The sequence below is a fragment of the Myotis daubentonii genome, chromosome 2 (genome assembly GCF_963259705.1).
Source record: "Myotis daubentonii chromosome 2, mMyoDau2.1, whole genome shotgun sequence".
In the NCBI taxonomy this organism is placed as follows: Eukaryota; Metazoa; Chordata; class Mammalia; order Chiroptera; family Vespertilionidae; genus Myotis; species Myotis daubentonii.
In genome coordinates, this window is record NC_081841.1 from 205,760,740 (window position 1) to 205,774,848 (window position 14,109).

A 14,109-nucleotide genomic window follows, 5' to 3' on the forward strand; every position below is an offset into this window, starting at 1 on the left:
TTGATGATGGCATATAGAAATATAAGTACTCTTTAAATATTGACCTTCGAAACTACAGATTTATTAAAACCATTTATCATTTCTAAAAAAAAAATTCACTTCATATAAATGAGCACTTATTGACAAGAGGGAAAGTATTTCTAAATCTATCACCATTCTTGTGTAAAACCGATCGTGTGCCACACAGGTGCTGCAGAGAACAGGAAGAGGCGTGGTCGTTACCTTTAGTTTTAGGTGGTCAGACGTTTGGAAAATGGGTGGTCTGTACAAGTGAAAACCTGGCTCATCCCATCCTGTTAAGAAGGAGCAGATGGATGTCTACCTTTGCCACCATCCCTGGTTCTGAGTTGTGTGATGGCGGTATTTTTTGTGGAGACGGGGAAGAGAGAGGGGATTTAATAATTTCTATTCCCTTCCAGGGGAGGCTAGGGGACTGTCAAGGGCGGGGGGGGGGGGGGTAAAGGACACATATGTAATACCCTTTGTAATACTTTAAGCAATCAAAAAAATAATAATGATTTCTATTCCCTTCCAGCATCCATTCAAGAGGAATTATAGGGTCCTTTGCCCTTGGGAAGGAATGTGAGAAGGGCAGGACACAATGTGACAGAGAGACAATCGTATCACACATATAAGGTGCAAAAACAATTGTAAGAAGACAGATGAAATGAATGACTCTAGCTCTGCCCAGACTAAGGGAACGGAGACAAAGTATAGTAAGTAGCAGTGAATCTTGTGTGCTGGAAATGAAAGAGAGGGGTCTGTTTTTCTATCTGAGCAATGACAGGAGTGGCCTGGCTCCCTTGGTTTATCTAATGTCTGACTTTCTTATGCTATAAAAAATACCCTGGAACACGGACATCAATACAAAAATCTTCATTTTACAAATGGTACGATAAGGTATAGAGTCCACGAATTAGTTGCTCAACGTAACCAACCGACCCAGTCGAAACTCAATGCAAGAGCCAATACAGGCCTCTAAATGTCCCAGACAGGGGAGGGGGAGAGGAATTTGAATCATCTGCTTGGAACAGATGAGTTGGATGTTGACGCATTGATGCATACTCACCTGAACAAACACCAGTTAGAGTTGCCAGATAAAGTATAGGACACCCTGGTATGTTCAGATTTCAGATAAATAATGAATAACTTTGAGTTTATGTGAAAAATACTTTATGTGCCAAATATGGGACATAATTATACTAAACATTTATTTATTGTTTAGCTGAAGTTCAAATTTACCTGGGCATCCTGTATTTTCATTCACAAATTCTCACAACTCTAACATCAACAGCCTTTTCCTCCCTATTCATTGTGGTCCTCCTTCTAGAAGTGCTACCCCACCCATGCCATTGTCTCCCTTGTGCAAAGACCTATAACATATCCCAGTGGAACAACATGAACCAGCCTGGGATATGCTCCTATGGATTCTCAAATTGTTTCATAGGCTTTCCTTGCCTCTTTCCATCGATGCTTCAAGCCAGGTGGGTCAAACCCACGCCTGACTCTCACTTTGCATCCTCTGTTGCATCTACCTGTTACAGGGCAGAATGGCCAATAACTGATGGACAGTTGTTTGCTTTAAGGCACACAGAGAGGTTGACAAGGGGGAGATTAGGATATCATTTTCTCCCTAGTTTCTCCCAGGTATGAAAAAGACAAAGGATGGAGGAGGGAAAGTCTAGAGGGCTCAAAAAAGATTTGTGCCTAAATTAAAAATAATATTTGTGTGTTAAATTGATTTGCACCTAAATTAAAGCTAACATTTATATGTGAGCAAGAAGCCACAACCAAATTGTGAATTAGGGCAATTATATATTATGTATTGACTATACATTTGCTTCTATGGAAATTACTTGTTCCAGTCCTCAAGCATCACAGCCAGAAGAACTTTAGACATCACCTGGGCCAGATCATCAGGGTACAGGAAAAGAGGCTAGAGAAGAAGGTCATCTGTCCATGGTCAGAAGTGGGTTAGTGACAATCTCCTGGTCCCCAAGTCAAAGATCTCTCAGTTTGTCAAACTGACTCCCCAGTCTCAGCGACAGCCATGTGCCAATGGGACAGGTTTTAGCCCTGCTTGTTTTAAACAATAACATTTATTGTCTTTTTCTATCTATAAAAGGCATTTCCTTTTAGAGGGAAATCTAGAAGACATAGAAACACATAAAGATGAAAATTTAAGTCACCCACCAGGAAAACCTCCTATGAATATTTGAGGTATTTGTTGCCAAGCCTTTCCCTATACATATTAGAATAGAAACTCCATGGAGGCAGGAATTGCATTCATCTTGCTTGACCCTATATTCTCAGCCTCAAGCTCTTGTCTGACACATAAAAGACACTCATCCAGGCATGTTGAATAAATTGATACATAAATACGCATATTTATGTATAGGATATGTGCATATAATTATGTAATTTAATAAATTGAATTCATACCATTATAGTTCACTTAATATCACTTAATATCATAGAATAAATATTTTCCCATGTCAGTAAATATTCTTCTACATAAATTTTAAATAGCTGTATGATTTTTTATTGTATAATTAAACCATAATTTATTGACCCATCTTTAATCAATGGACATTTAGGTAATTTCCAAATTATTGTGAATTACAAATAGTGCTATGATAAATATCTCTGGCCATGAGTCTCAGTGAGAATCCATCTGTGGGGAAATTGAACCTTTACCTTCACTGGTGGGAGAAGTTTGAGCAGTAAAGTGATAGCGAGTCAACTGCCTGGGAAAGTCTTATCAGCCCTGTCTAGGCCGTTTGACTCAGCTTCCCTCACAAAACACAAGCCTGGTCAGAACTGATGTCCCTGACTGTAGGCCTCAGATTATCTATTTAAATATTATCTCACTTACATCTTACATGAAAAAGTCATCCCAAGTGGGTGAGATAAAATATCTGAACCAAAGGGCGTGTTAGAGCTGATTTCATCAGTCTCATTCTTAGCCAAAGAGCACTAAATTATAAATAAATAAAATGCCTTCCTCTCCCCAAACAAGTTCAATTATGTATTCCAGTAGGAATGTGAGTTTAAATTCAAGAAAAATAAAACAGATGACCCAAGTCTAAACCTAAGTAACAAATTTATTTTTAATTCCATCTGTGTACGTTAGTTCCCTGCATTACCCACACTTGGTTGAATATTTTTTTTACTCTTGTTCATTATACATCCACTGACATTCAGCAACCCATGAGTTCAAGCTGCCTCTTTAATTTTCCCTTTCAGTTGAAGCAAAGTGAAACCAAAGCAGATCCAGAAGTTTTTGTTCTAAGATGTAAAAAGGGTCTTTATGATGTCATTTTATGTTCTGTTCTGAGCACTGAGGTCAGAGAAAGTGCTCTCCTTCCAGGGAAGAAGCAACATCAACTCTTCTCTCCCAGGTCCAAACTTAACTGAGTTCTGGGTCTGAGGATAGGACATCAGATTCCAGGATTGGGCTGCTATACAAGGCAGAAAGTGTGAGTACCCTGTCAATGGTAGGCAGTTAGACATGATCAGAGCAAGGACATTGGGCCAGGTACAGAAGGTTACCAGGGCAGAAAGTCTGGGTGCCTAGAAATGGACAAAACTGGGGAAACAAAGACCTCACGCCCATGGTAAGCTATCCTCCCATAGCATATCGCTGGTCATGCTGTTTAGACCTCCTGACCTTTCATATCACTGGTCATGCAGTTCAGACCCTCCCCTGACTTTCCTCCCCTGGCATATAGCTAGTCATGTGGTAGACCTCCTTGCAGGAGGAACAAGGGGCTGAAGAGTGGCCTCATGTGACTCCCATGTGGGCCTTTGCATGGCCACCCCCTTAAGCATTGACCCCTGGGGATAACATCTAGGCCTCAGTTGTGTTTCAGCTCCGGGCCCAGAAAGCAGCAAAACAGACAAGCAATGCCGTGGCTGACCTCAGGACCAGCTTCATTGATTAATGACCCCTTGCCCTGGTGCCCACCCATCAGTGGAGACCACAACCCTGAAAGAACATATCTAGAAAGCTGATGAATATTCTATTGAGGTCCTCCCCTGGAACCTCCTTAAAATCCCCCCTTAAAAGCCCTTAGGATGGAGAACCCAGTGCTCTCTCCCTCCCTGTAGCACGCCTGCATCTTTCCCCTCCCCTCTTCCCGCCACCCCCCCCCACCACCAGGTGTATTACCTTTATCCTTCTCTCTCCTAAGCTCCAAGGGCCCCTTCTTTTGCCTCTGTACCTTGTTTCCTGAGCCCAGTTCTTCTACAGCTCACTTCTACCTCTGTGACTTTCTAAGTAAACTTTCTCTTACAATTTGAGTCTTGGCTCTGAATTCTTAGCCAGAACTCAAGCACCAAGGCTGCTGAACCAAGGTCCATCCTGGCCCCACCAGTCTAAATGGGTAACGTTTTCACTGCCCACATGTCTACTGTGAAATGCCTAGGCACAGATGTTCTGGGTGTGGCCTCAGACCTCTTGCTGCTTCAGGACCTCTCACATTGCTGGTGTGTACCTTTCTGTTCTGTGAACCAAGTCACGGCGGGACATGCAATGCCTCTCTCACCTAATCTTCTAGTAGGAATCCAACTAATGTGGAGTACCATGGTCATTTCCAGTCCCCACCTTACACGCTGCTGAAGATTCAGAAGAGACTAAACTTGTTCAACAAGAGCCTCAGATTCTCCAATTGAAAAATAAAGAGATCGGACAAGGATGGCAAACATTTTTCATCTTATGAGTTAATTCTAATTGACTAGTGGTAACGTGCTGGAGTATTATCTAAGGACTATTCAGAACATAAAAAGTTTTAGATCCACAGAGCAGTGGGGCCAGTAAGAAAATCTAGCACATGCGTACCTTGGGCTTGTGAGAACCCTGAATGTAGGCTTTGTCCAATTCATCTTGTAACCCCAGTGGATGCCACAGTTCCTGGAGCATGATGAACACCGAGTACATGATTAAATGAATAGACAAATACTAACAGTCTGACCACAGGGCTTACTTTATTTTAAGTTGTCACCATTGGGTACAAACAAAAGGGACCATATCACCAACCCTTCATAGAGATCAAAATGAACCCTACAATGAAAGGCACCTCACCAGGGACTGCTGGGGAGCCATAGCACAGGAAGGACAGTGGATATGTTATCTCTCTTCCACCTCATGCTCAGCCAGCAATATGCTGAGTGTGGTCAACAGGTAAAGGAAGTGCCCACCGGTGACAACACTCCTGGAACAGAACCAGCTGGGATAAATAGGAGCCTACAAAACTGATGGTGTCATCAACCTAGCCTTCCCCTTTCTATACCCTTTTTCTATTCTGTTGGACACCAACCCCATATTAGAGTTAAAATATTTAATACCTTCTCAGCCTCTTCTGCAGTTAGAGCTTGAGCTCTTACCCAGCCTAGAGGTTGTCCTCTTCAAATTTGTTGTGTCTATAGATGATGCCATCTTTTAACCACGAAGGGACAATTCTAAGGATACAGCCAATACAGGGAGAAGTGTAGAGGAAAAAGATGGAAAAAATCCAGAAATTTAGTGATACTACTGTATGATAAAAGTGACCTTGGAATGCTCTATGCAGGAAACTTTTGTTATATATGATTTTAAAATTGTACCTTTTAAGCCATTTTTGGTTGGATATTCTGATGCTTTCTGTTGAAAACATTCCATTGGATATATTCACATTCCATGGCTGCAGAAGGGCTGTGATAAGCACGACTCTGAATCCAATTCACTTCTTGGAGTTTGTACCGGTTCTTTAATATTAGGGAAGTTTTCCCCTAGAAGCCCAAGAGAGCAATCGCTACAACCCAAGATCGGCTGGAGCACTACATTTCAAGTTGTGAATGACAAAGCCAGGCTGAGGGAGGAAATAGTTCTAGGAAGGAATCATCCATGAAAAATGAAGAAGAAATTGAATTTTGCATGCTTCCCTGTTTCCTGACCCCAGGAAATTTTCTTGATGCTATGGGGGAAAAAATCAAAGATCACCAGAGGAAAACAGACTACTGCTACTTTATTTGTAGCTTATGGTTCATAAACCAGCTAGCAACACTATTTACATCTGTACTTTCTCTTCTAAGTGAGTATTATACGACAGCATGTCATCATCAATTCCCACAGGCAAAACTGAAAACATTTCAGTGGTGAATAAAGGTAAATTAGAAAAAGGTCAATCTACACAGGTGACCAATAACCAATAAACAGAAAGAAAGAAAGAAAGAAAGAAAGAAAGAAAGAAAGAAAGAAAGAAAGAAAGAAAGAAAGGGAGGGAGGGAGGGAGGGAGGGAGGGAGGGAGGGAGGGAGGGAGGGAGGAAGGAAGGAAGGAAGGAAGGAAGGAAGGAAGGAAGGAAGGAAGGAAGGAAGGAGGGAAAGAAGGAAGGAAGGAAGGAAGGAAGGAAGGAAGGAAGGAAGGAAGAAAGAAAGAAAGAAAGAAAGAAAGAAAGAAAGAAAGAAAGAAAGAAAGAAAGAAAGAAAGAGAAAGGGAGAAAGAGGAAGAAAGGAAGAAAAGAGGAAGGGAGGCAGGATGGAGGGAAGAAGGAAGAAAAAGGGAGAGAGAGAATGGTAGAGAGGAAGGAAAGAAAGAAGGGAAGAAGAAACAAAAGAAAAGAAGAAGAGAAGGAAGAGTGAGAGAAAGAGGAAAAGGAGTCTCTTTTACATTAGGCATTTAAAATTCTAGAGTGAAGCAAGTGATGCAAAAGTAAGTCTGGACCTCTGTCTAGTATTTTTGGTTCCCCCAGGATGGTTTCATCACTGAAAGGACAAACAATCCATTAGCAAGAGGCAGTGTATGGGGTTTCAAAAGAAAGGAAGTGGCAAATGTTGGGGAAAGGCCAAGCAATGAAACTCAAGGCGGCACCATTGGATCAGGCAATGGAAACTCATGAATGACCTTTGTCGCGTGGTTTCTGTGGAGCAATGCGAGTGGAGATCTGATGGCGGCGGGTTGAAGGAGAGAACGGTGGCGAGGAGTTGCTTCCATAATGAATGGGTAAGATGGTGAGTAGCTAGAGGGTTGCTGCATCAGGGGAGACGTTTTACTTATTTACTGTTCGAGGAGGAGATACTTCACCATGGTAATATACTGAGATAAAAGGGCCAGGCGTGAGATATAGGAAATTGATGACACAGGAAATCAAAGGTGAGAATTAAGGCAGTTTGAAGAATAGGCGTTAGACAAAAGGTCAGAAGGAAGAATGAGTCCAGTTTAAAAGAGTGAGTCGTTGCCATGGTTTAACCTGATGGCCTCAATCATAATGACGATAACAGTGACAGTGCAGTCTTAATCCTCACTGTGGTGAAGCGGCCAGATCAAGTGCTGAAGCAAACAAGAGAGGAAGCCAGCCAAGCTCACGCTGCGGAGGGCCCTGCGGGTTTGAAGACCATGAATTTGCAGTCACAACCACCTGCGTTTCCTCCAGCATTTGCACCCAAAAACCACCCACACACGTCCAGGCTGGTTGATGCTTTCTTTTAGCAGCAGCCTGTGTAAATTCACTTCAGAGTGTTTTAACTGAGTGTCTGCCAATCTAAGCGTGTGGCCTGGTCAAGATAGTGCAGAAAGTTCATGGTTCATCACACCCCCTCTGCATAAAAATGAGAGATAAAACATCAAAAGAGAAACCCAGTAAAACACAGCTGGTCTCAGAAGCAAACTACACATCTCCAAGGACTAAAAGCAGATGGAAACCAAAGCAATGGACGAATGAGAACCGTGAGCCCACAGTGATGGCGGATAGGTCAGCTGCTTTGATAAACAGGGATGAAATGTATTTCTGATGGGGGAAAGGCGGGCCCAGGCTCACCGCTTGATGCCACTCAGAAGAGGCAGATGAAAAAAAAAATGGCTTTATGGAAAATGCAGGCTGTAGTGCTCAGAGATAGATGATAAGACCAGACACTGAGTCAACTGCCCATTGACTGGGATTCTGGACCTGCCACACTCAAAAGTCCCAGGGCAGGAGGGAACTCCCACACAAATAACCACAGCCGGGGGCATGGTCCTGGGCGGAGGCCTTTCAAACTTGCTAAGCAGAGATGAAGAGAGAACAGAACTGAGGGACCTTGGCATGCTTGAGCAACTGCAAGGGGCCAGAGTGGGGGAGGCAGAGAAAAAATGGGGGACAGTGGCAGGAGATGAAGTTGGGAGCAGCCAGGGGCCTCATCATGCAGTACCCAGTAGACAGTGGTGCTTGGAAATGGGATTTCAACACAAAAACAACAGAAGTCTAGACAAACTAAAGTTAATATGGAAAAAACTTTAAGCCAGGTTATCTAAGAATCTTTTTTAATGGAGAACAATGGAGGAAGATTTAAAGTATACAGTATAAGATTTAAAGTATAAAGGAACAAGAAATGAAAGATAACAGGCCTAAGAGTCCTAAAATAGAGCTAAATATATTTTCCTAAATTTAGTGTATCATAAAGTGGCAATTCAAATTTGTGGAAAAATACAATTCCTAGGGTAGACAGAAAAGGATACCAACATTCCAATGAAAAACAAGCAAAAATATCCACAGTAGCCCTTAAATACATGAAAAGCCATTCAAAAGAAATGAAAAATAAAAACACATGGAGATGTCATTTTTCATTTACCAGATTGGCAAAGATTAGATCATCGGACAACATGCCATATTGGTGAGCTTGCCAGTTGTTGGTCTATTTTCCTCTCAAATTCATTGCCAATCCTGTTCTACCTTGTCAGCTTTTATGGGAGAGAGAAACAGAAACATCAGTGATGAGAGAGAGTCATTGATCAGCTGCCTCCTGCATGCCCCTCACTGGAGATCAAGCCTGCAACCCAGGCATGTGCCCTGACCAGGAATCAAACCATGACCTCCTGGTTCATAGGTCAATGCTCAACCACTAAGCCATGCCGGCCAGGCTGCCTTGTTGGCTTTACCATGTACCATGTACCTTATCACCAAGAAGCACCTAGCAGAATGGCCTGCTGGAAGCTCAACCATGCTCCATCTGGGAGACCACCCATATGCAGTTGGGATGCTGTCCTAACATGATGCACTATATACTGTGAACCAGGACCCAAGATTTACATATATATATATATAGTTTTCCCCATGGTTGGAATACACAGGGCCAGGAGCAAAGTTGTGGGCTCTGCCCAGTTAGGATATTGACTTCCCAGAGAGGAATGAGCCCAGCAAGGACACAGCAGGAGTTTCACAGCATTGGAGGCTGAGACCGCCATCAGGCTTTTCGCCGCACCAATGGGCAGAGAAAAGGGTTGTCATATTAACTAAGGAGAATAACTTTAATTACCCAGAGGCAATGTGTCTCTGATACACCATGGAGCAGGGAAGTCTATGTTTGGGACTGAAAGGATGCTCTCATGTGCCTCTTAATATTTCCTGACCAAAGGGCAAAGTCAGTGGAAGCTACTGCACCCAATCAAGACAGGGCTATTAAAAATTCTGACCCTTTGGGAGTAAAGATTCGAGTCACTCCACCAGGTAAAGAGTCCCAAACAGCCAAGTACTGGCAGAGGACAAAGGAAATATGGAATGAGCGGTGGAAGAAGAAGGTGGTACACATCAGCCTCATGGCCAGTTACAGACACGAAGACTGACCTGCTTGGGCAGGTATGTATTAGCCAATTTTTTATTTTTCTTTTCCATTCCCTGGTGATTTTTTATGAGGGATATTGATGGTACTTAAATTTGTAATCAGGAGAAGACATCCAGACCTGAATGGAAGATCCTAGACTATGGAGACGCACATGGTGAGTGAACCGCTTTATATGTCTCCATTTGGGGGAAAGGCCTGAAGTGTTTGAGTTGGTACAAAGGGTGGTTGCAGTCTGTCAAGCAGAGCACAGAGTTATCGCTGCATGGCAGGTAAATAGAGAGCGTGAGAATAGAGCTGAGCAGTGAAAAGGTTGGACTGCACCATTCATTTGCCTGTTTTTCATTCCCCCATCTTTCTCTGCCTTTGTCTATATTCATGGGGAAATATATTTCCCAAACTCTCTTGCTAAATTCAGGTCATTTTCAGAAATGGGAGACATTAGCAGGAAAAACAGAAGGGCAGAAGGAAGGGAGAAGCTGGGATATTTCTTCCCTTCATCCTTTGCCTGACAGGCCATGGCTCCAGTTTGCTTCTGATGGCCCTGCCTTCCATCCTCCCTGATTCTTCAAGGCAGGTCTGCTGCAACTTCTGTTTCCTCCCCATGACCCTGGCTCCTGGAGTCTTTGACCCCAGCTTTGGCTCTTCAGCTCCTGAGCTCCTCACCACCCCACCTTTGACTTCCTTAGCTCTTCCATCACCAGGTAATAAATTCCCTGTTTAAGGATTCCCTCTGTTTAAAATCCAATGCAATGACTCTTTCTTGACTAGCCCTTGTTTGGCAAGGTAAGGAAGTGGGAAAACCAGTGGGTGGGATTTAGAATGAATTAGAACATTCTTGGCCAGTAGGAGTATAAACTGGCAAATCTCTATTGAGGGTAATCGGACAAAATCTATATATCTATCAGAATCACAAAGGCATATACCCTTTGTCCCAGTAGTTCCACTTCTAGAAATTTCTCCCATAGATATATTTGGATATACTTAAATAATATTTGTATAAGATTATTCATTGCAACATTGTTTGTAAAAGAGTGGAAACTACCTAAAAGTCCACTGATGGAAGATAGGTTAAATAGGTTAGGATATATTCATGAAGTGAACAAATATGCAGTCACTCAAAAGAATGAGGAAGTTCTTTATGTACAGTTAAGGATTAATCCCTAAGAGATAAAAAAAATAAGGTACAGAACAGTGCATATAATGCCACCATAAAATAATATATTTATTTATATTCACAATGAATATCTCTAGCAAGAAATGATCATATTGGCCACCTCTAAAGAGAAAGACTGGGAGAATAGGAAAAGGAGATGAGAGGGAAATTTTTGCTATTAACTCTTTAGTATATTTAGAATTTGGTAATATATGAGTGACTTCAAGAATACACTAAACTTTTGAAAATGCAGCTCTACACTACTTATAAAAGATACACCTAAAATATACACATGTAGTCAGATGGGTACTAGACTTGTCAGAGTGATCACTTGTAAGGCATATAAATGTCTAATCACTGTGTTGTACACCTGAAATTTATGCAATATTTTATGTCAACTGTAATTGAAAAATAAATTTTTAAAAATTAAGTTATAAAAAAAACATACATATGGAGAGAGGGGGCAGGGAAAGTTGAAAGTACACAGATGGAAAATATATGCTATAAAAAATGAAATTAAAAAGGAGCCGAAACCGGTTTGGCTCAGTGGATAGAGCGTCGGCCTGCGGACTGAAAGGTCCCAGGTTCGATTCCGGTCAAGGGCATGTACCTGGGTTGCGGGCATATCCCCAGTAGGAGATGTGCAGGAGGCAGCTGATCGATGTTTCTCTCTCATCGATGTTTCTAACTCTCTATCTCTCTCCCTTCCTCTCTGTAAAAAATCAATAAAATATATTTTTAAAAAAGGAATTATAGGGAATAAATCATAATCAGACAAAGTAAAAAATTTAAAAAGCATTACTAGAGACAAAGAATGAGATTATGTAAACTTTAATGGAAAAGAATCTACCAATCATGAATATGTATGTATCTAACCACATAGTCTTAAATATAAAGCAAAAAGTAAAATAGTCACATAGAAGAAACTGGTTGTGCCCCCCAAAAATAAATAAAGACATAGAAATTTAGAATAATAAAATCAGCAAATCTGATTTAGTAGATATACATAGAATGTTTTACCACTAATGGAGACTCTACATTCTTTTCGATCACACATGGAACATGCACAAAAATTGACCATGACCACAGGAGGCAGAAGAAATCCAATGCACTTCAAAAAATCCATGTCAAACAGGCATCTTCTCTGACCACATGTTGCTTAAAAGTCAGTGATAAAAAAGACCATTTTACAATATATTTGAAAATTTCAAAATCCATTCACAAACTTAAGTAGAAATCACAGGGGAAATGACAAAAAAAGTTGCAATCCAACAGCAATGGAAATTCTAATACTAAATATCAAATCAGTGGGAAGACTATTTAGAGGAAAATTTATATGCGTCTATTAAAACCAAGAAAGATGGAAAATACATTAATAAACCAGTCACCTCTTAAAGTTAATAAATTTGTAGAAGGTGGAAGAAAGGATTCTAATTTCGGATATTTAAACACATGTATCTAATTTCTCTCTCTCCAGAAATGCCAGTAAAAGTACAGGAAAGGGATTACTTAAAAGGGCAGAAAGGCACGGCGCAGGGAGGACAGAAGAGGAGACAACAGCAATAAAACCTGGAAGCTGGAATGCAGGAGGGATGATAACCGACTCAGCAGACCTGCCACAGCCAAAGCCTCAGCCGACAGTGGATAGTGCTATGGACAAACCCCATTTATAGGGCAGCAACCTCATAGGCTCAGACACTAGCGCTGTTGGGTAACACTGAAATTGGGAAGAAAGGGGGGGGGCTACTCAGTTAAGGAAGATTTGGTAAAAAGTTGTTTGGGAAACAGTTAATCCTTAGAGTCTCTCCTGTACTCCACATTGCAGAGGGCCAGGAGGTCTTCTGGACTCGGGGTCAGCAAGACACCTCTTTTGTCTTTTCTGCCTTTTACTTTCAAGTAGGCCTGTGAAGCGTTTGGTTGGAAACTAGCTGTAGAACACACTAAAAGCTTCTCTCTCTCCCTCTTTCTTTAAATCAGAATAATGTGCCAGTTTTTTCAGCAAGGTTCTTTGGAAGCAGAAATACTTTGGACCAGGGCACCTCCAAACTGCAGTGAGAAGAGCTTCCAGAACCATTCTTGTTTCCATTTTTATATAACGTATAAAGAAAGATGAAAGCCATGTTGACTATTTTACCAAAGGGAAAAACAACAACAAAGACACAGTGGAAGCTATGGGCATGTGCTCTCATCTGAATGTCTATGTTCCACCCAAATTCATTTGTTGAAAACTAACCCCAAGGTAATATTAGGAGGGGGAGCTTTTAGGGGTGACTAGGTCATAAGGATGGAGCCCTCATGAATGGGATTAGAACCCTTATAAAGAGACCCCGGAGAACTCTCCTGACCCTTCGGCCATGTGAGGACACAGAGAGAAGACTGCTTCAATGAGGAAGCTGGCCCTCACCAGACACCAAATCTTCCAGGGCCATGATCTTGGACTCCCAGCCTCTAAAACTATGAGAAATAAATATTTGCTGTTTGTAAGCCACCCAGTTCATGATATTTTTTGTTATGGCAGCCCAAATGGACGAAGACAGTATCCTGACCAAAGAAGGAAATTATGAGGCATATGCAACTGAATGCTGAACACTGACATCCCAACCCTCCTCCCCACTTGGTTAAGGCAGGAAATTGTAAAACTTTTCTCCAGGGAATCTGATAGCCGAGAGGAAAACTAAAAAGACCGACAGTAGGGGTTTCACCAACAAACAGCCCACCTAAATCACTCTACAGTGCAGATAAATGTTAACCAGCTCCAGCATTTCCTCAAGACTTTCAACTGGCTTTTAAATCTCCTACTGTTAAATATGAGCAGGTAGCCAGGGATCACTTTCTCCAGGAGGCTCTTACAGAGTCTCAAGAAATCAGAAGACACTGCACGACTTGAAGACTCTCTTCAACAGCTCTTCTCCGGCCAGGGAAACACAGTATTGCTCTTAGCATAGCTCGCTTTGGACTAGCCAACCAGCTTTGGAAAACCTGCTTTCAAAACATTCAAGTTGTTTGAATACATATGTATGTTATAAAACATTAATGAAGTGGAGTGATGCATCCCGGGGAGAAGGACTGATAAAGTGAGGTAGATGCCCACCATGGAGAACTGTGGGGCCTCGTCACCATATGCACCCCACATAGACCCCTTCTCTGCCCTTCACTGCTCTGCACTGGCCCTGGGGTGGCCACTCCTACAGATGGTGTTACCAGGGCAACCTTGTCAATGGGAATTTTAAAAAGAATGGAAGGCCAGAGAAGAGAAAGATTGAGATATGTATTCCTCCCTCCCACTTTGGCACCCTCTGTCAGTGGCTGCCTCTGTCTATGACTATGGTTCCTCTGGGGCAGCCCCTCTCCCTCAGTTCCAGGTCTTACCAGGCTCCACTA